Source organism: Pholcus phalangioides, unplaced genomic scaffold (assembly GCF_987345545.1).
Source record: "Pholcus phalangioides strain wild (caught in Gottingen) unplaced genomic scaffold, Ppha-v1.0 ptg000011l_1, whole genome shotgun sequence".
NCBI lineage: Eukaryota > Metazoa > Arthropoda > Arachnida > Araneae > Pholcidae > Pholcus > Pholcus phalangioides.
The window spans coordinates 55,537,159-55,561,588 of NW_028301604.1; the positions used below are offsets into that span (position 1 = coordinate 55,537,159).

A 24,430-nucleotide genomic window follows, 5' to 3' on the forward strand; every position below is an offset into this window, starting at 1 on the left:
ATGTTGCATCGGTATTTATCCTCCTCTACGAAATAATGCAATTGTGACTGAAATTCATTGAAACTTTGTCCGATTAATATGATTGTAAAAAACTTGATAATGTTACATATATAAGAATTCATATTCACTTGAAACACAATTTATTGTACACATATCTATCCGCTTTGTCCCCCAAAACTCGAAGAGAGGAACTTCAGTCTTTATGAGTGATCAGAATCAATTTCACAATAATTATGCCACATTTGTCGATATGATACATAATCTGAAGTGTGGTTTGTTTTTATTTCGGGCATTTATTCATGAGGATAGTTTTATATCAGGTGAATGAATTCAATTCTTCATTAAAAATATGAAATAATTTTATTGTATATTGGTATATTTCAGAAAAACCTATCTCTTAAAATATTACTTCTGATCACAGTAATAAACTTTTTTGTAAGCTCTAGTTTTTTGATGGCATTTCCGAAGTATAAAACGCCATTGACACACGGACAAAAAGAAATTTCCAAAGACAGAAATTTTACCAAAAACACTATCCCTCTTATTTTACTAATTAAATAAAATCACTAAAATCAGTTGAGTTGCCACCAAATTTCCTTTTTATCAAGTGGTTGTAATTGAAATTTTATTCATGCTCTTTCATTTCGGTCGTTATGATATAGAATACGAGCTTATTCAGTGTGTGTGCAGATTATGCAGTTTGCGTATACGAAGCAAAAGCAAGGAGCACGAAAACGTATTATTCGTGGGAGGCCAATAATTTACGGTTAACTTCTGCGGTTGTAAGAGTTCTGTGATGTTTGTTATACTGCCACTCGTCACGCACGTCGGTTGTTGCCGTGGGGCAAATATGCAAATGTAACAGTGAAAGCTGCTCAATAATGCGAGTTTCAGAACTTCATTTATGATAGCACAGCAACTCTGCCGTTTAAAGCGCTCAAGATCTTGGCAGAACGCAATAAATCTCAAAAGAGTAACTAGTTGGAAGCTCTTCAGGCGATCATATGTGAGTTGGCGTCCGCTGATACTCCATATTATTTATTGACTGTCGTGAAAAGTTGTCATACATCATTGTTATTGTTCTAAAATTGATCGTTGCTGAAGAGTCTATTTGGGAAACTCAGAAGGTGAAGATGTCCACGCGCACACGTCAGCATGTGCAATAAATTTCTAGTTTGCTTGAGTACACTTATCAATTACTTCATGCTGGTTTTGACTATGCAACATAATTTCATTACACACACACACACACACACACACACACACACACACACAGGAAATTGGATTTTTTGTAGAGATGATGATTCAACATAATTTCATTAATATGATATCATAGATACATATGATTCTATGATAAAAGGTATTGACCATGTATGGCTATTACCAAGAAATTAATTTCCCCATTGAAAGTTGCATTAGTAATTTATTCCTACAGGCAGGAGCCAAAGAATTATCTGTACAACACAGACAAACAGTCTCTTGACAATATCTAAAAAATTGTGAATTTCGAAAGTCATTGTTCAAGCTGAACATTAGAGAAAAATAATTTTGCGTCCCACAAAAAATTGTCTGTACTACAGTATCTGTATGAAATCAATGTCGAATCTATACAAATAGCGAATTTGCTCCATTCAATAAAAATATTCATCACAGAAAAAATTTAGATAATTTGTGGTTATATTTAATCAATGAAAATGTGAGCATTCCGATCGAAATTTCATTTTATAGAAAAATCTCTTACATAAAATTTAATTATATGGACGAATTCTTCTAAATGGAAGCTTTACTGTAGTTGGTATTTACCTTTCGTGTATGCAATCAAATATCCTCATCTCATTTTCCACAGACCTAGTAAAAATTAATTAACTTCCTTCAATTTCTAAACAGTACTGATGCGCTCAGAAAAACATGTAACCAAGCATTTTCAATAGAGTGAATAGGGTAGGAAACATAATATATTCACATTTGACAAACAAGTGAAACACGTGTAATAAATATTACGTTAATCTCTTTGAGTGATATTATTGAACAAAGATTCAAGAAAGAAAGCACCAAGAAAATAACGTTGAACACCATCAATGCTACGTATATATTTTATACCATTGTAAACACTTTAAGCAGATCAACAGCGCACTCTCGTATTTGAAAAGTCTACAAAAGTGAATACGTGCAAGAAATACTAGAATCCCGCTTCTCATTCCCGGCTTCTTCTGCCTTAGAAATGCTACTAGCAACCACGAAAAAATAAATAGTAAAACCAAAATAGAAAAATCAAATGATAAAAAGAAGTAAGTATAAAACGATATCGACACACACACACGTAGTCCGAAAGCTAGCAACTACACCAAACGCCATCCTCCGTTTTTTTACTTCTTTTTCAGTTATATATGTATGTATCTATATGTGAGTGTGTTTTCCATCCCATGTGTATATAAACGGAAGATGATGGCTTTACTTTTTATTCAAAAATTCGTATATAACTGTGACTCTTGTATTCGGTTTTCAAAATTACTCTATCACAAATACAAAAAACAACAAGAAAATATATTAAAAAAACGGGAAAAGAAAACAAGTTCAAGCTGTAATTATGTAGTATCGGTGCATGCGACACATTCTAAAACCAATGAGATCTGGATGAAGGTGACAGATGCACGAAATGGGAACCGTTAAGTAAATCACACTCAAATCTCAAAAGGGTTTGAGGTTTTTTGGATCTGTGTTACATAATGATCATTTTCGTTCGAAACAACGATGAGACTCGCTGTTTCAAATTGGAATAGTTTGCCGTGTAATATCCGATTTTTTACTTATGAGACTTTTTTTTCATTGGATCTTTTTTTTGTATGCGTTGGGATTGAAATTGTAACTGTCGGTTATTCTCTTGAATCTGGTATTATTCATACACTAATTTTTAATATAAAGTAACAACCAATCCAATTTCATCTCTACATACGATATCGACGGCCTAGTTCAAAATGACAACTCAAAATTCTATGTTGTGAGATATCTGCATTTTAGAAATTCACTTTGCATGGAACTGAATGGGAATCAACTCAGATTTAATTACAGTAGGGGGCGTATAAGCAGAGCTGGGAGTTGTTGCTGCTTTGTAATATGTAGAAGTATTTTCAACCGTTCTCATGGTGCACATAACTCAAAAATGCAACTTTTTGAGTTGTTGTCTTTTTGAACTGGGCTGTCGATATGATACGCAATTATCCGGTTAATTACAGTTGCGCCAGAGTGGTACAGGGTAAGATGCTCGTCTACCACCACGAGTTCTAACCGGGGGAAAGAACAAAGATGAGAAGTTCTTCAATTTCCAAACCTGAGACAACCGATAGATGGCACCTTTATTTCAAGCCAGCTCGATTGGTAGTAAAATGCTGTATGGTAATATGACCGGAGTTGGTGTGCGGTAAAGTAGTAGTGGTTACTTAGAGTTTGATATTGAATGATTCTATCGTTTATTCATTTTTTTAATATAAACAACGCGAAAATAATTTTATGTACAGCATATGACGACTTAATGCCATCAGAGAATAGAGATAAGGGTATTAATTATATAGTGCTGTAATAGAAATATACCGAAAAAGTGATTGTTAAGATAATTTGCCGGAAGGGAAAGCATGAGCATAACTGTAATTTTACCATCATACCTCAAGAATGAGACAGCTGCAGCCTCATAAGTTAGTCGCGAAAGTGTTCAACACGACAGACGAGGTAAGGAAAGCAAGATATGGGCTGTGAGGGAACCAAGGGAATTCGGGAAGCCTTCAACATCTCTATACACTAGAAACACATATTTTGCTGACATAATTGTCAGCAACGCAAAGAGATTAGTGAAATGTTTGCGCTATAAAAGGCAGTGGTGCTGCCACTCTTGAAACAGATGCTGCTCTCACACACGCTGTATAGCCCAGTAAAAATTTTATACACTGTTCACCATAATTTTGAATGTTTTAACAAAATCGATCTCACACAAATTTGAATTATGATCGTCTGACGCCATATACTGTACGCTGTGTATATACAGTGAAACCTCGATATAACGATAATCTGTGGACCAAAAAGAAAATATCGTTGTAGAGAATTTATCGTTCTATCGAGAGCGAGCATGCATTATCATCAGTCGCAACCAAATTTATGCGGTTGTTTGCATCTCTTCTGAATTGGCGATGTTGGTACGACCATAAAATGTTTAAGATTAATAAAAATAATATTATAAGCATTTATATATATTCACAACAAAAAGTAAAAATCGATTAATTTATTACCAAAATAAATTTGGTTGTTCCATACTGTAACATGGGTTACCGCGCACACTTTTGTGTACTACACAGAAAAAAATAGCTTCACGGCAACTTTATTTACATTTTCCAATGGTAGATAGTGCAAAATACAGATGTCACTAACATCCTCAAAAGAACAAACTCTGATGAGGAATTTAAAAATGTAATTACATCGAAGGTGATTTCGAGTGAAATATAAATAATGTCGTTATACTTTTATATACATATATATATATATATATATGGCGACTCACTTTGCATAAGTTCTATTTCACCTTGCATGAACTCCATCTTGTATTCTCTTTCTTTCTTCAAATAATTACCAATTGCGTATGTATGTATATATATTTTGGCTGCACTTGAATTTTGTGATTATATTACGTTTGCCATCGATTCGGCGAGAAATCCCAGAATTGCATTTTGTCTAGAATGAGGCAAATTTTAATTTGTCGGGAATTGTCACTGAAAGTACTAAATATTGCAGTTTAACCGCAGCGTTAGATCAGCATGTTTTAACATTTGTTTCCGATTTAGTTGAAAACCCTAATCGCAATGTAATGAAAAATTTGTCATACACTGTAATGAAAGACTGATTAATGAATTTCGGGTGTCTGAATCGAAAAGAATAAGGATCTTTCTTAGTGATTTATCTCTTGGCAATTCTAAGCCGCCTACGTTGCTTCGCCGTATGAAAGATCTGGCTGGAGATGATTTTTCTGATGAGGTATTAAGATCAATTTGGCTCTCTCATTTGCCAACCTCTATTCAGTCGATTTTATCTGTTTCGAGTGAGAGGGTGACAGATCTTTCCATTTTGGCTGATAAAATTTTTGATGTCACGAATTTTCAGTCTGCGGCTTGTGCAGAAGTGGTTGGTAGAGATTCCCTCAATGAAAAGATTTCAAAGTTTGTTGACGAGCTTAATGATTTGAAGAGACAAGTCGAATCCTTGTTTGAAAACTCGCGAAAATTTGATAATTCTCACACACTTAGGTGAAGTGGCGTGACCGAATTTCGTTCAGAGAATTGTAATAAACGTACGTGTTGGTATCATACGAAATTTTCTGGAAAAGCAACCAAATGTATTCCGCCTTGTAGTTATTTAAACTACGGATTCGGTGGATCCGAGCGAAGCAGTAAATTTTGTTAGCCACCGTCTGTTTGTTGAAGATTTAAACTCGAAATTGCAATTTCTTGTTGGCAATGGTTCAGATGTGGTTTGATCGTGTATGCTTAGTTTAAACCTCGAGTTTCATGACAGTCCGTTGGTGATCCGGCTAAAAACGGTGACACATTTTATGTGGAACCGATCAAATTAGAAGGGTGTGTTGATGCAGCACTTATATTAGTCTCTTTAGTGCACACGCCTATGCGGGACTTATTTCGAGAAATACCGCCATGAAATAATGTCTATAATAACAATATATTTCCAGTATAAAAAATAATATAATTAAAAGATATTTAGGCAAATCACAGCGGTCAATATTTTTTGTTCTCTAACTGTTCAAGAATAAATAGCAAATTTTCATCCCGGGGAAAATGGAAAATACAAAATTCATGAACATTACTTAACAAAAAGCGTAATCAGTTAATTTTTTTTCTAATCTTATGTCCTATGGATTGACTAATTCCCTAATTTAGAAAAACATGAGAGTTATTTTTGAATTTAACCGGTTCATGCATGGTTCCAAAATAGGAAACAGTACACTTGATGTCTAGCTTTATGTAGCATCTGGAGATTGCGGGGAAGGGGGAATAAATAACCAACCAGTAATACGTTGTTTAGACCATCTGTTCAAACATTAAATATCGCTCTGATTTGCTTTTCATTTGATGGTAAATTTTATACGTTGGTAGACAGAGTTTTTATTATCAGATGGGCAACTTTAATAAAGAGAACTCACGAAAGTAAATAAGTAACTAATGACAAACCAACAAGATAAAGCAATAAATTAATATGTAAAATGGCTTTGACTGGAAGCATCGTTCTTTGTCAAAATATCTCTTCTCAAAGGAACAACGGTGATTTTCTAATGCACTTCAAGTTATCCATTGCCATGAAAGTAAGAAAGCATATTCGAAACATTTTCATGCCTTACATAAATAAGTTTTAGCAACAGTAAAAAAAATCGAACTGGAGTGAAAAAGAAAGTAAAACGTTATATAAAAAGGGATTAAAATCACTTCTTTCTCTTCACTTTTTTAACTGACTCATATCTTTCTCGGTACTTGATGGTAAAAATATTGCAGGTCTTTTTTTTGAAATCTTGAAACTTTTATGCATGGGGACGAAAAATGTTACGATAATTCGAATAATACGTATTCATAAGCTAACTATTCCACGTAAGGAGATGGGAAAGGATGATGTTCCGTAAATCGGTTGTCATCAAAATCATCTGTCTCTGTTTCTGACTAGATGACTGAAAATATTTATAAAAACTTTTTCAAAAAGGAAAATGAAGAAGTTATAGCATAGAAAATAATGATGCAACCAGATGTTTTGGAATGGACAATAACTAAGTGCGTGCGATTTTATCTGATTATAAAGCACTGATAATCAGTGTTAACAGTCAGTCGACCGTGAAAAAAAGACTAACTGATCTGGAAAACAATATTATCCAAAGCAAAATAACTAAAATTATTTTTAAAAAAAATGTTCGAATTCGAAACATGGTTCAGATTACTAAACAATCGATTATTCTTCGTTAATGGGTTATATAAGATATAGGTGTGTTTTTTTGTTGTTTTTTTTTAGCTGAGCACCTTCAAATATGTGTCAGTTATTTTATATATTCAGAATGAGAAACCATATTTTTCTCATATGAGCATTTAACATAAAAAATGAACGAGTTCATTTTTTATGTTAAAGAATCTCATATGAAGCGATACCTCTTGAATACTTCGTCATCGCTTATAATGTATTTTTGTTGAAAAAGTTCCACTTTTTTTCAACGACGGAAAAAAACCTATGCAAAGTCAAATAAAACTAGCTCACCATTATAAAATGTTATGACTTTTTGTATTTCTGAAGCATTAAATGAATGCATTTTGAAGTCAAAAAGTAATGAAACTTTTTCAATAAGTGTTGGTTGCGCATAAATAATGCTACAATGCAATAGCTATATTCATTATTTTTTTTAATTACAGAATAACTTTTGTTTTAAGAAGAAATACTAATCCACTGTGAGAGTAATGTTAATTTAAGTTTCAAATTAAACTTGTATAAAAATGTTTCTTGAAGCAATTCTCTAAAATCGATCTGAATTGATCTTTTTTTTTCATAAAATGTTATTTATAACTTAATAATTAATTGGCGAATTTTGTTATATTATTTTAAGTTGTCGTATAAGGTATTGCAATTCAACAGAATAAATTTGTTAAGTAAATAATTGAAAAAAAAGCACTTAATTATCAATTCGAGTGATTTTACAGATTTCAAAGAATAATAGTTTTTTTTGTTTGTTTGTTCGAGATGAAACGGATGTTTTATTTATCAAGAAAAGGCGAATAAAAGGCATTTTTAATTGAATTGAATGAAAATAAAGAAAACTTCATTTCCAGACTCAATTAAAGGGGAAAACACTCTATTCTTTTCTCTTTAGGATTAAAACAGGATCTAATATAAATAAAACAATTCCTTTATAAAAGGAAACAGTCAACTAAAATATATATACAACCTTTAGAAGTACGCAATAGAGTTAGTTAAACAGACATGAAACTTTCAGAGAGGGTATAAGCTGCCGCCGGGTGCACTTGTTGAGTGCATTTTTCGTATTATTTTCTATTAAACCACACGATGACATCGATCTATTTCCAAGTGATTTGCCGCTTCTCTTTCGAGGCAGCGGCAGAAAAAAAAGATCAATTCGAGCTTTGATGTAAGGAGTTGATGGATGAATGTTCGTTGCCTTGATCGTTTTTCAGCTTATTCTTCAAATACTCACACAATAGTGGAAAAGTGTGTAACCCTCAAATAAAATCAAACCCTTTTGGAGTTTGGAGTTGCCTATTAAAAGAGGATAAGGAGCTCTCAAATCTCATCATATATAATTTAAAGATAAACGTGGGGGAAAAATGACTTTTTGAAAATGTAGCTTTACTGTATTGACAGATTTTTGTTATAGGTTATATATATACACAAAAGGAAAATTATTTGAGGGAAAAAAAATACAACATAGAATTTATGCAAGAGTGAAATAGAACCTATGTCGTCATCAGGGGTAACCCCATGCATGGTTCGAAAAGGGCAGGCATTTCTGATGGATGGCCATGCCTAATTGAACTGAAAATGCCAACCCTTGTTCCCCGATGCCTGCCTTCTCAAAAACACGTGGATGAAAAAATGGAATAAAAAATGAGAAAAATATATTGAAGTACATTATTTGAAAATATACAGAGCTTCAGGTTGTAAGCAAAATGAAGGATGAGGAAAAATATCTACAAAATTACAAAATACACAGAAATATATTACAGGAAATTTTTACAAAAATTACAAAGAATAATTTAAACAATCCAAAATGTAGGCAACAATTAGTCAAAAATCACCGGACATACTTCAAGAAGAGGGATATATTTGTGTTGTTTTGAATGTAGTGGAGATGTAGTTGAAGAAGGCGGTAGGTATGCTGTGGCCAGCTTTGGAAAGATTGAGGAGTGCTGTAGTGAATTCCTGCTTATTATTACATATGTGGCCGAATCTAGATATTTGTGAAATGAGAGTGTTTCTGAATATTTTAATGCTGATATTTGAATGCCAGTGACAAAAGAAAAGACTAACTTTTTGTTAACTGTTTAAGCCACTGGCACTCAAAAAAAATATCAGTATTAAAATGTTCAGAAACACTCTCATTTCACAAATGTGTAGATTCGGCCACATATGTAATTAAGCAGGAATTCACTCTACAGCACTCCTCCATCTTTCCAAAGTACATCTGGCAACAGCATACGCACCGAATTTCAATAAAAAAATCTAAATTTTTATACGGTCCCCCGTTTTCTCATTTCTAATAAGAAAGTTGTTGCCTTGTCTCTCTTGAGGACAAAAAATAAATTCCATGTTACTAAGTGCAATATTCGCTGAGACAATCGAATTCAAAAATCGGAGAAAAAGGGGTAAGAACAGCATAAATAAGGGAAAAGAGCGTTGTCCGACAATTCAAATCAAATCATATCGAATTTATTCATTTTTCACACATACAGAAAGATTTAAAATTCCTTTTTCTGAAAAATATTGACCAGCCATAGGTTATGATGCTTGTACGGATGATTGAAAACTTGCATGATAATTAATTAAGAAATAAAACAAAAAAATAATACGTGAATATATAGAAACATTAAAAAAAGACACATGTACAACATAAACAGGACAAAATTATGAATGTATTATGAACAAATGGAAAAAAAGTAATGGTAAAAATGAACAACCAATAAACATGCACAACACAAAAAAGACAAAATTTTTAATGTATGACGAGAAATGTAAAATAAACAAACAATAGATAAAAAAATATATAGGGGGAAAAGGAAACACACACACACAGACAACACAAGCAAGAGAAAATTTTTTTAATTAAAAAGTATACATAATTAAAGGGGCAAAGCTATAGTGGATAAATATTATTGCTCCTCCTAAAGGTCAAAATAAGAGTCTAGATCATCTATTAAAATTAATAATTTGAATAATGATTTTTAAATGCAGCGCGTGTGGGTATATGCTGTATTTCCAGTGGTAATGAGTTATAAATTTGGGAGTTAAATAATAAAAAAATGTTGACTAAAAATGTCTTTCCTAAACGTAGGAATACGATAAATTATATGAGGTCTTTGCTCGTATGCATTAGCTTTTAAATGGCATAAGCCTTGATTACGGTTTATGAAAATAATAATATAGAAAAGAGCATTATTATGTGGTGCAAAGGTAGTAGATTAAGATTTCTAAAAATTGTAAAAGAATGAGACTGTTCTCGACTCAAAATTTTGAAAACTCTTTTATTGAAAATAAAGGCACTAAATCAGTTTTATTATCACCACCCCATATAATTGCACCGTAATTTATAAGTGAATAAAAACATTCATAGTACCGGTTTTTTAAAAAATTAGCGGAAACTTTCTTACTTTTATAATAAAAATTATATATATATAACAAAACGAAGTTTTTTAAGTAATTCATGAACATGGTATTTGCATTTTAAATTTCTGCCTACACCTAAACCCAAGTATTTAATACTATTTACTTGTTGAATTGAATCGTGATTCAACATTGAATCGAATAAGGTTGCAAATTATAAGCATGGGTGTAAATTTAAGATTAAGATGTAAATTCATTTGCATGAAGATTAAAATTAACGTATTTTATTTTTTTAAATTTAATTTTTTAAATCGCATAGAAAGCATAGAAAGCATAGAACCATTTTGAATTGATATCAAATCGTGGTTAATATGATTCTTAAGACTGTCAAGATCACACATGAATACATTAATACAGAATCATAAGCATAAGTGATCGTGAAACCGTAAAATTCCAAATTACGTAGATCATTAATGAATATCATCATAATAATCATCAATTCTGAAAAAGCAAAGGACCCAATATAGATCCTTGTGGGACTCTATTTATTTGGACATAATTACTCAAATTAACCTGTATTATGGCTCTCTGTTCTCTATTTGATAAACGTGAAGTGAACCAATTTAATATATGGCATCGAATGCCAGCTGACTTGAGTTTTTAAAGGAGAATATGATAGTTTACATTGTCAAAAGCTTTCGAAATATCTAAAAATATTGCAACAGTAAAAAGCGCATTTTCAGCATCTCATCCTTTTATAGAACCAAATTGGTTTTCAGCAGAAAAATTTGGTGAACACAAAAAGTTATATGTTCTAGTTGAAAATTTTTTCAATAAGTGTAGAAAAAACCTGTATAATTGAAACAGACCCATAATACAGCAGAAAATTTATATCATTTCACTAATCCGTGACTTTCCTATTATGAAGAAAGATTATATTCTGTTCTGACATTTCTATAGTGATGTAGATGAACTCATGCGTGTTTGGATGAAAGTATTGCATGTCGCCTCACGAATGATAAATAAATATGATTGATTCTCATGATATGTGTATGCGTTGAGAGTTTGTTCATGGAGAAAGTTAATTTATATGGGAGTAATAAGTTTGCATAAATATATGTTCGAAAGGGGAAAGCAGACAAAGCCTTATTCAATGTATTTTCTCATTCTTTTGTCAAGGGGAACAAATCAGAATTTATATGATACGTATGATATCTATGACAAATCAATTGTGAGTATCGGTTACTTCTAGTAAATTGCATCGCATTTTACTATTTGTAGAAAGCTTATGGTATCGATTCTTTTTCCATTATCATACATCATGCCAACAATAGAGAGTTATGATTGCTACAAAAGGAAGTCCTTTTCGCACTTACCGAAACATTAAACTTAGGGTGTACACGAGGGAGAAAATGGTCTCTTTTCGAAATTACATTTCAAAAACAAATGTTTTTGCTACATGATTCGAAATGCGTTGTCATGGCACGTGCGAAATTCAAACTCGGATTTTCCGACGTGATTTTCTAAAACTTTGTTTTAAAACTGAAAAGAAACAAATACTAAAGCAGTCCTTTTCCATGATATGATATTTACTAAAGGAATGTTTATTAAGTATAGAATCTTTTTTTGTGAAAAAAAAAAGGCCACAATAAAATAGTGCAAACGTAAATCCCTATCACAAAATGGAAAAAGTTGGTTAAGAATCAAAGTCGATTTTTGATAACTAACCAAATTAACCATTTTATATCTAATTTACATTTGTAACCCATTTACATCCGTTTAATAATCTGCGAATGTAGTCTTCTAATAATGAGAACAGAATCAGCCGTTTATGCACTATGTAAAAAACAATTTTCGTTATCGATGGTACGATAAAACGTGAAGGGTAAAGAATTTAGAAGGAGGGTGCAAAAATGATTTCATTACATTAATAAATCTGTTTTCATTAGAAGCACATGGTGAAACTGAAAAACATGTTCCATTGAAATGTGATTAGTCTGTTACTACAACAGCTTTGATGTTGGAAAATTGCATCGCTTAATCTCATAATTAGTCAAAATTTTGTATTGAATTGTTTCTATGACTTTAAAAGAGATATTTTGGTGCATTTTTTAATTCTTTTTTCTTTTAGTAGATCAAAAAATATTGCAAAGGAATATATTTAAGAATTGTAAGGAATATACGGGGTGATTATAAAAAAACTATCCCGACATATGGGCCCCTAACTATCATACCATTCACAGAAACTGAATGAAATTTTGGCATAAGGTATTTTGATGTATGCGCTCAAGAATGATATGGAAAACAACAGTGTCACTCTAAAAGTTACGGTTACAGTGAGACAATTTCGAAAATATCAAATGGCAACACCAAGTTTTTTGTATTGGAATGCGATCTCCATACTGAAAAACACTAAATAGCGTTGGAATGGAACCTGTAGCACGAAAATCCCCGGAGCTAGGCAAGGAAAAAGTAAAAAGGACTTTGCCGTGCACCAGAGCATTAATGTTCGTTTCATTCGTCACACCGTTTCTTCGGCTGAGATCCCAGCCTGATTAGTCCTCCACAAGGTCATGTGGAAAATTTGTGAAACACAATAAAATGCTTTATTTTATGCTGCTTCTCTGTCCTTATTGGTTGTCCTCACTTTTAGCCTATCTACCGCCGGTGATTTTCATGCTACAGTTGCCGTTCGGACGCTATTTAGGGTTTTTCACAATGGAGATCACATTCAAATACAAAAAACTTGGTGTTGCCATTTGATATTTTCGAAATTTTCTGACTGTAACCGTAACTGTTAGAGTGACACTGTTGTTTTCCATATCATTCTTGAGCGCATACATCAAAATACCTTATGCCAAAATTTCATTCAGTTTCTGTGAATGGTATGATAGTTAGGGGCCCATATGTCGGGATAGTTTTTTTATAATCACCCTGTATAAGAAGATAAATAGCGTGACTTTTCGCTTTTTAAAGCCAATATAGTAATCATATCTGTATCAAGAGTATAAAAACTCATTTCCAACATCGTATAGGTGTCACTTTTTTGCGACTTTGATATTATTTATTGTGAGATTGTCTATTTTTATTTATTATCACTTTTTGTGGTTAAACTAAAGTTTTCGTGATAACCACAAAACAGTATTGAGGTTAAACCACTTGAGCCACTGTCAAATCTCAAACTTTACTCAATGAATAAAAATTGATTGATTGATTCATCAAAATCGGAAAATTAAAATAAAATCTTATCCTTTTTTTGTTCCGATTAAAGTGCATTCCAACTTTTAATATTCTCTTACTAATAAAACTTTTCATTTGTTTCGAAGTAGTTAGGGTTATTCGCCAGTACGCATCCTCAGCAATTTTTCAACACCCCCCCCCCCCCAAACGAATCTCGAATATTTCACTTTTCTACTTTTTTCTTCTGATTTATTTCAAGATGCAATGACATTTTTCCCCCTTTACCCTTATAAAGTAAATTATTACTCACACGATCTGTTCATTTTTTTATCGACTCCTTCATTTTCCTATTACCTAGTATGTATCTACTCAATTGCGATTTTACTATCGGAAAATCAATTGCAAAATATCACTCGTTTAAATAACTCAGACAGCAATCTTATGCAGATTATGAAATCATAGAATGCATGAGCGAAATCGGTAAATGAATTTCATCACGTCATTAATGCGCGATATTAGAGCCAATGTATTTCTATTCGTGATGCTTTAAGAAAGCTGTAGAGAAAAAAATGGTTATTCATATCTCATAATTTCTGATTTTCATTTCCTTTACGCCATTTTTTTCCTTACTACTTGCGTCAACACTCACAAAAAAGCATTCCCGGAATCTGCAGTTAACTGATAGGAGGCTAATTTCTTCAAGAAATGCTGATAACAGCTCCTCCGAGAGCAATCGATTCTAGTCGGAAAAGAAAGCACATTAAAAAGGAAGATTAAATGAATTTCAGTTCTTTTGTTATCGGCCATACTTCACTTCATGCGTAATACTGAGGAGATTTTTTTCCCATTTTATTTTGACAACCGCATATCTCACAATTGCAATTTTAATCCAATATTCCAAACTCATACCTGCTAAAATAATTTCAATTTCTTTTTTCTTCGTCTGCGACAAGTGCTCTTTTTTGTTGGTCTGAGGTTTTTTACTTTGGATTTTGCGTTATGTAAATAAAAAAATTTATGCAATCTCCTCAAGAATTCCATATATCTTCCTCCCCCACCTTTAAGCAATATCAAAACTCCATTGTTGTACAGAAGTCAAAATATTGTAAGCACAAATATTATGCATTGTGGGAAATAATTATATGAGAGCACACTATACTTTAGAACTATTTTATCATATAAAGAGATTTTTTTTTGGCCCAAACTATATATTGTGAAACAGTTTTTTCTTGATATTATGCCGAAATGAATCTTTTGGAAAGAAAAGTGATTTGTCTCCTCTGGGATTCGAACTTGGGTCCCCTTTCATACCGGGCAAGTGCACTAACTAATACAACAGAGACACACTTTCTCATTTCCTTATAACACGCATTATTCGCGTGAAGCGCTAGAAATTGTTGCAGTTAAGTGAGGTTGCTATGTCTCCACTCAGCGATTCATGCCAATAATGTGTGCTATCAGGCAACGAAAAGTGCGTCTCTGGTGCGCAATCTCTCTTAGTGCAATCGGCCGGTATGCAAGTGGACCGGGGTTCTATTCCCGGAAGAGTCAAATAACTTTTCTTTCCAAAAGATTCGTTTCGGCATGCCATTCAAAAACTTATTTCTCAGTATTTTACCATAAATTAAGGGAACAGATATTGCACTATGTATAATATACTATACAGGGTGTCCTGTAAGTCTTAATGCAGCCTTTATCTCATCAACCGTTCGTCGTAGAGGTGTTGTTTTACTTTAAGAAATACTCAAAATGTGTTTAGAAATCACACTGTACCAGCTCCGAGAGTGAAAAAAATTCCCCCCCCCCCCCAAATAATTACGGAGATGCCCAATGTTTGTCTGATTGAATTTCTTTTCGGATTAAAAAAAAATTATTTGCTGTATTTTTTCATCCCACATCCCAATGCCTCACATTTTTTTCTCACTGCAATCTTTGATTTTAGCAGCGGTGGTTTTTGTCATTTCTCGTAACTTAGCATTAGCAAATTTTTCTTCAAAAACTTTTCAGAACAGTCGCATGTGAAACATTTTCATAAATTTTTTTACACTGTATTTTATACGATTTAAAAAATTTTTCTCCGTCCCTAATATGAAAATCATTTATACATAACTGGGAGTCAATTTTTTTTTCGTCCTGAATGCTTGTTTCTTCTTATAGGTACTCAGTTTATAAGAGCACCATGGACAGTTTTATTTTAGAATTTTCGACTAACATTTACAAATACAAATACAAAAGCCACGACAGGCAAACTGCCCAACGAGGCTGCTGAAAAGATTAGCCCATAAAAAATATGGATGTCAAATATAACTAAAATATCCGATATAAATGCATATATCACAAAAAAAAATTAATAATATATAATACACTGCCCATAAAAAAAAATTATTCTTGTCTTAAACTATGATGTTTCTTTTCTTTTGGATATAAAAGCATTTATGATACAGAATTTTTCTCCTCTCCCAGCTTCGGTATTTTCCTTTTTGTTTCATATGGCTATATTTCATAATAAACTATGCATAGAATGAAAAGACAAAATCTATTCTTTCCATTCATTATAACTTTCACGTTACTCGGCTTTCATAGCTATTATGATACAGCATATATTTGATGAATTCCGATCTCGAAAATGAGCACATTTCATGCACGGTATATTTTCTCAACATTTGATTTTACATAAACAGTTCAGAGTTATTCATGTTTGTCAATGAAGAGAACTATATAGCCATTATTTTATATGAGGTTCAAACTACACGCAGTAGAAAGTACAAAAAACTTCTGTTCTTCAGAATTATTTAAATTTTTGATGCTTCTTAAAAACTAGACATAAGAAGTGGTTTGATGAATTTCATTTTACAGAATATCGTCTTGTGCACGCTCTCGTATTGTTTCAAGCATGCAATCAGTTAGAATGTGTATACGTGTGGTTGTTTGATGAATCTGGTGAAAAAAAATCCAAAACATTTAAAAATATTCAAATGAAACTGAATGAAGACATGAGTAACTTTGTTCATTAAAATAGTTTATTGGTTCTTTTTAGGATATTAGAAAAAGTTATTTTACTTCTCTAAAATGCAATAATTTTAGTTCTGATCCAGATTCTGCTAAATAAACAAGCATTAGATACAAAACAGAAAATCATAAATAGTGTATGTAACGTAGCAAGGATAGAGAGAGTTTTACTATTGTTATATTTAGACAAGACAACACAAAAAACAAACAAGACAGAAAGACAATTACAAAAAAAATTGTAAAATAGTATGTAGTCAAAAGATTCGTGGCGGCATTACAGTGTTATCAATTATCAAATAAAACGAACTGAATCTGTTATGTGAAATACACAATTTTTTACAGCTTTTTAAACATATTAAATAAAAGCTATTGCCTATTAATAAGCTGTTCCCATTAAATCAATTGCCTAACCTCGGAGCAAGAAAGCATAAAGATTGTTTTCAATCGTTTTTCTTGAGTAATGGCATATGTGTGATATAAATTCTATGTTTGTATAGCACTTCTTTGTGTAATTGTTCTGCTGGGATACCAATGAGGATTTCTATATATGAATAACAATACTTTGTATAGCCTCTTCAAACTTGGGCCAAAATTGGCTATTAAAAAATTTTTTTTTGTCTGATTTGTGTTCATCGTACGTCAAAATGCCCTTTAAAAAGAAAAAAAATTAATTGATAAACTAATATACTAATTTGTGACAAAATATCTTTACTAAGACCATTTTTGAGTTAAGTATACATATGGTCTTGACTTGAATAAAGAATCCATTCAAAACCGTTAAAAATGAAGGTACACACATATGTGTATCCCTGGAACGAAGAGGATATGTAAAGTTGACGCACACTGGAATAAATTAGTGCCTTGTGAGATATTACTGTTAATCTGCAGAATAACCCGTCGAAAATTATCATATAAATGATTTGTAGATAAAACAGAATTTTTGTACGTTCCAATCTAGACAGTCAATCTATATACAGATATGTATATACGGACACATCCATGCACATAATACTCTCAAACAGTTATACGAAATAATACATTTTAGTTAAAACATCAAACTCATATATATGTTCTTAGTTTATTAATAATTAAATTACTATGATCATCCTTGATGAATATATTTTTTTAAAATAAATAGTTGGGGGCTCTTAAATTTTTTAAAATATGATCAAGAAAATGACACCGTTGTGGAGTGAAAGGTGACACAGAATAGATACATATATGTTTAAAAAAGGAAAGAATCGGCAATTTTTCGAGGAATCCTTGAAAGAATTACGGAAAGCAGTGAAGCACATTAGAACGCATCCGAAATCTGTCTTCTTATGGATTTTGCGTGAGCGTTGAATTGCCGCCTGGTGCTTCCGAATTCGCGTTATTTTTCGTTCCCATTCTCCGGGATGGGTTTAATCCCTCCCAGTTACACATCAAAACATTGAGCTGAGGCGAGGAATGATGGGCGAAAGGAGAACAGCGGCGGCCAAATCTCTGGAGAAGTGAGAAAAAAGATTGAACGAAAAAATTTATCATTTCTCTTCTTCACTTGTTACGAAAAAAAGAGAAAATTTTTACACTTTTTTTTCACTTTCACATTTTGCAGCGAGCTCAAAATGCAGTTCTTTCTTTTTTGCGGAAAAAAATAAATATAAGAAAACAACTCAAAGAATGCAATTTTTTGCCTTACGAATTATATGTATAAATGAATTTTCTCTCTTCAGCATTTTTCTAGGCAATTTTCCCAACTGGTCAAAATAAATAGGGTATCATTTTCTATTTGTATATCAAAATTTTACATAAAATTTGTATTGTGGAAGGTTTATTTGTTTGCCACACAATATTTTTCAATACATTCCAATAAATAAACTTCAATTGTAAAATATACAAAAGTATATTGAGAATATTAACATATGCGTATTCATCGGTTACACTTTTGTTACAGACAAAAAAAGAACAAAATTGGACCAAAACAGTATGTTATTCGCCGATCATTTCAGACTTTATGATTTAAAAATTTACATATTTTGAAATTGAGGATTATTATATCGAGGAATTAATATTCCTCAATTATTATAAATTGAGGAATATTTTCCATGAGGATTTTTTGGAAAATCCAAAACATGTTCAACAAAAATAATTTGAATTAAGTCGTTTGAAACTTTTTGATGAAATTACATTCAAAAGGTTGTAATATATATAGATTTGAAATTGTAAAACAGAAACATGATGTATAAAGACTGATAGTGAATGAGTCTTATAGATGCAGAGAATAATATTTAAAAGAATGTCGCGATAGTGACAGTAAAGGAAAAACGTTATGTAGAAGTGAACAAAACAAAAAAAACATATATATAGGGTGATTCCATAGTTACCTTTGTCGCATTTGACTGTTGATCGCGTTAAAAGTAAACATCTGAAGATATAAGTGAGTGACTCATATGTGTTTATTTCTTAATAGCAAATAAATTCCATAATACGTACCGGATACAGTTATTGTTATGTCGTGATTTTCATGAACTAGAACCGAATTACGAACGGTATTATTTGAAAATGGCATATATGCTTCTTGTGATCGCACAGCCTATTTATACCTTGAAAAAAAAAACAACCGCAAAAAATAGCGTAAAATCTGCAATATTAATGTCGAAGCACGCTTCGTCAAATCCGGATACGTGCTTGACGAGCATGACGCGATCCGAAAAATACAGCCGTTAAATATCGAAGCAATTAAAATAATATGGAGAAAAAAACCAGTAAAAAGAATTCGATCTCTTTATTGAATGCAAAGACAGGCGGCGACTATTGAATACTACAAGCCAACAATGTGAGATTTACTGTGTCGAACGCATTTAGATATGGAAATACCCGCGTACAAAAATGCGATGAACGACTGCGTGATACTCTCTTTTTGTATATATATATATATATATATATATCATTCTCTCTCTCCCTCTCTTTCACGATATTTTCGGTTTTGCAACTTTTTTGGATCTACTGGCGAGTCTTTATTTTACCTGCGTGTACACATATTGCACCCTCTCTCATGCCTTTACAAGGGGGAGCATTGTCATGAATTATGCAGAGCGTTGGAAACTCCGCACTACTGCCAGCAACCACCTCACGTTTACTGGTGAACCACCAGGAAGCGAAAAAAAGGCTCATACCGTCGACTGTGGCGCTCAATATTGTGATTCTATTCGAATGTCTCTGCTTCCAAGGCTACGAAATAAAAAGATAACTAGATTTTCTCACAATAGCGTCTTCATGGGAAACAAGCTCGCGCTAATGCGATTACAATGAAAAGGAGAAGGTTGTCTTTTTGTATTGAATAAATACCACCTACATTGAATACGGATGAAAGAAGGGTCTATGTTCAAACTTGGTGAAAGCTAAATGAAAAATTTAATTCTGAATTTCGAATCTTTCTCTTTACTAAGATAAAAATTCGAGAAGATGCATTTATTTGAATGTGAGATGACAATTATAAGTAAAATAAAAAAAAATACTTCTGTATAACTTTTGAAGAAAACTAATTCTGAAATATGTTCCTGTATTTAAAATCATTTGTTTAGGAGTAGGTTTAAACCTATTTGAATAATTCCCTAAACCGCTTTTCAAATTTATTAGCTCGCAGTTATTCATTAAACATTGATACGAGAAAAAAAATGAATAACCTTACGTATTGCAACAGCAGAATGTAATGCAAAGATGTCGGAATAACTAATTAAGATAATTGCGTAAAATAAAGTAAAAAACATAACATGCAAATAAAATTTTTCGTTAGAAAAATACACTGGCGTAACTTCAAGATGACGTATTGAAAAAAAAAGTTTTTCATAGAAGAATTAAAATGCGTGTTGTGCTCTTGGTCTTTCAACGTCAACAAAGAAATTACCAAACGTATCTCTACCGAAAAATTAAAAATTATTTGTGCTTTCCTCTACAATATAAAGGAAGTAACAATTATTTTCCATTTTTTATGAGCAAATTTATCATCTAACCTGTTAAATAGGGGACTAATGCAGTCAAGTAGCACTAAAATTCCCCGTTTCGGTTCAACAGAATATCCGAATCATTTAAAAGTCTAAAAGTTTATAAACGCCAAGTTTTAGTTTTCGATTCTCGCCTTTTACACGGCTTGTAATAGAAAATCCTACCAAGGACGAAGCATTGAGTAGCCTTGAAAATTGTTGTATCATGTAGAGATTATGGAAATAATATGAAAAAATAAAATTGACACTGTGTGTGTGAGCATGCATATGCAAATCATTTGAGCCGGCGGCTAACACGGTGAACAGTGTGAAAAGGAGGAATACACACATAAGGTTCTGAAAAAAAGTTTAAGGACAACCGCGCGAAAAACCGCTATATCTTAAAACTTGTTCTTGTAGGTGCATGAAAACTTATGGTGCATAAGAATTATGGTAAAACGTAGGTGCATGAGAAATGTATAGAAATGGTACGCATTACGAAAATAAACATGACCTCGTGGTAGCAATCAAAGGCTTCGAAGAAAAGGTTCCGCAGCAAGTTATATTTATGACTTTTCTCAATTGATGACATCCAGAATGACAAAGGTTATAGATTAAAAAAAAACCGATTTTCTTAGTTATTTAAATGATTTTGTGCATAATTTTCCCGTGTCCTTATACTTTTTTCCAGGTTTCGACTTTTATTATAAATTCAGCAATTTTTTCTGAGACAGTGTAGCACTCATAAATTTCTTTTTCACTGGAAAATGTTTAGTTCTACTTGTCATTATCACTTTAAAATTTTAATGTATTTACATCAACAGGTTTTCGAGATATGATAACTTTTCGGTTGTCTTTAAACTTTTTCCAGCACCTTAAAGATAATAGAAGTTAGTGCAGTAGCTCTCTCTCTCTAGATTGTCTGTGAGTAACATAAGAAGATGATGGAAGGGTATTTTTACTAGTATTTGGAGATAAGGGGTCATTCAAGTATTACGTCAGCATCGACGGGGGGAAGGGGGTTTCGGATTTGCTGACTTTTGATGACAAGGGGGGGGGGTTTGAAGGTTGCTTACGTCATCAACCACCCCTTTTTGAAGATATGAAATATTCTAAGCTGATGACGAAATTTTCTGACGGGAGGGGGGGGGGGGTAAGTGTTTTGCTGACTTTTGCTGACAAAAGGGAGGGGGAGGGAGTCAAAAATGACTGGAAATATGCTTACGTAATACTTGGCCCCTAAGTAGACTTCGGTCAAATTAATAGCTATTGAAAGTGTGTGATGGAAAATCTAAAATGAGAATAAGACGATGGAGTTTGTTCCAATTATGCTCAATTAGGTTCAAATGAGTATTTGGGTACCAGAAAATACTAACTCTTTCAACAATTTTCAGACATTTCAGAGACTAAACGCATGTCTTATTACCATTTTGAATCTAAGTACGTTCCATGAAAATCTTTGGATACATCAGTTTTGAATAAATTTTTGCACTTGAACCACAGATTTATAGCTGAAGAAAAAAGCTATCAATAAATAGCTATCGAATCATTGCATATGAAACGAATAACTGTTCTGAAATTTTCAACCCTTTCATGTTTTAATAAAGTAACTCGTTGAGTTAAAGAAATTACATTCAAATAAACATCGAAATTCATTTTTTCTTCTAGTGGTTTCTTTTAGTGTTGTTATATGGCGTATATGTTACAGCAAAAGTTATTAATCCGGTAAATTATACTTTATCATCGACTCTTTTGTCACTTTCTATTTTGATATATTACTGATATCTTTAACTGCTAGGGCATATCAGAATGGTATCTACCAGGGCTGGACAAATCTTCAAAAATTTACATCCCCGATTGAGCATATAACCTAAAGTAATAGAAGCCAAATCAATATTTTACATGTCCGAAAATATTATCACTAGATTCACTTACTTTAAATAAAAAAATTTAAAGAACAAATGGATTTATTTGCATAAAAAATATCGAAAGTGATAAAAATTTATTAAATTGAAATTTTGAAATGAATATGAAATATTCAAAAGGAATGCGGTCACCAATTCAATTAAAAAATCAGTCAAATCACTAATTACAATTTTCAGCGCTGCTGCCGTCGGTAAAGAAATTACAATTCACCTCGCTTAAGGGTCCCATACACGTTCCGGAAATCTTCTGAGGAAAAGTGGGCAGCCCTGGCCTTTGGTATTTCCGGAACGTGTGTGGTAGAAAACTGTGCAGATTTCGCTGACTTGAGTCGGCGGCCTAATGAGAAAATGGCCTGATGAAAAAACGCTTCTGAATAACTGCACAGTGTGGAACTGTACATGTTGAACGGAGTGTGTGTGGCACAGTGTCAGTTCAGTTTGGTTGAAGCCATGGTTCGGTCAATATATGAACAGGGGATTTTTTTTTCTGGAAGAGTTTATAGTTGTAAACTTGAGATAAGAGTAAGTTTTTAAATGTAAACTTGAGAAAAGTATGTTTTTAGTTGTAAACTTCGTAGCTTTTGCAAGTTATCAGAAATTCATGCCCCCCCTCCCAATTATTGGGGTGGGGGGAGGCTAGGGCCTGGGACAATTATCATTTTTTTTTCATGCTATACCTTCACTATAGAAGGGTCAGTGAAAAGTTTGGCTTCGGGACCTGATAAAGCCTAGGGCCCTGTGTCCGACTGCCGCAGTGGTAAGATTTTCGTCTAACACTATGAAGGGTTCGTGGGTTCGATCTTGGGGAAGAACAACTTAACAAATAACAATTTCTTTTGGCTACCAACACCTAAAGCGACCACCGATAGATGACGCCTTAATTTCCGACTCAACTCGATCGGTAGTAAATTGTTGTATGACTATGTGACCAAAATTGGTGTGTGGTAAAGTAGTAGTAGCATAGGGGCCCTGTTTTTTCTGGTGTGTAGGAGTCATGCAGAAATCTTAGTCACAGTAAGATTCTCGTGAGGTAAAATAAGCATTCGCCATTTTATGAATATGAGTCGGATTTCCACCCTTTTTTATAAAAATCTTGATTTATATTTCCTCTCGGAAGAATTTCTGAATGGTAACAACAGTTTCATTTTGCATCAAAAATATGCTGCATGCACGTTGTAACTCCATAAAGGGAATCGATGGATTCCGCCTTACCTGCCCATTCTGCAACCAAGAATGTGCCCTGATTTTTTTCATGTGTAGAGCTAGAGCGAATCAGATATTCACTATCACAGTTACAATTCTTCTCATTGTTTGATCTGGTTAAATTCTTGATGACAGATACTGTTTTAGTGAATGATTTTTTATATCTTTTAAAATATTATTGCAAGGAAAATTCGATTTGCTTCTAAGCTGCTGTTGTGTTTTTTGCTCCGTTTTTTTTGTATTGCATTGTGACATTTCTGTGTAACTCCTAGTGATCTAATTTCATGGTTTTGTACGATACCTATTTGCCGTTCTTTTTGCTACTTGATTGTAATATAAGGGCTCCGGCCTATAATAATAATAAACTCATTCATTCGCAATTGCTAGCAGTTTTAAATTAGTTGCTCTGTCAATCCGCAAGTAACTGTGTCAACCCCTAGGCACAACCTTCAATTCTGAAAGCAAGTTTATGTGGGGAAATATCCCCTTTTCTTTTTAGCCACTCTTTGAACCATATTCTTCTGACATGCTTTTTCTCGCGATTTCTATTAAGAAATGTACTGTCTGAAAATACAAAACCGATAAGTGACAAGCTATCATCCGTCACGTGCATCACTCAACCGCGAACTGAAAGATATTCCGGAGCGTGTGTGGTGGAAGGGGTATTCACACAAGCCGAAAATCCGGAAAACCCTACAGACCAGCCTGATCAGTTTTTCCTAAGAAGACTTCCGGAACGTGTATGAGGCCCATACAGGGCCAATAAGAGCTGTCCCATGACGCGCCGGA

At 32.9% G+C, this 24,430-nt stretch overlaps 1 long non-coding RNA gene across 1 annotated transcript in view; it reads left to right on the forward strand.

Moving 5' to 3' along the window:
* Window positions 1–6,287: 6,287 nt before the first annotated feature.
* LOC149080593 (uncharacterized) overlaps window positions 6,288–24,430 on the forward strand; it is a 57,014-nt gene continuing 38,871 nt past the window's right edge. The window contains exon 1 of the long non-coding RNA XR_016193605.1: window positions 6,288–6,355. This is a non-coding gene — a long non-coding RNA (uncharacterized LOC149080593). The remainder of the gene's footprint in view (window positions 6,356–24,430) is intronic.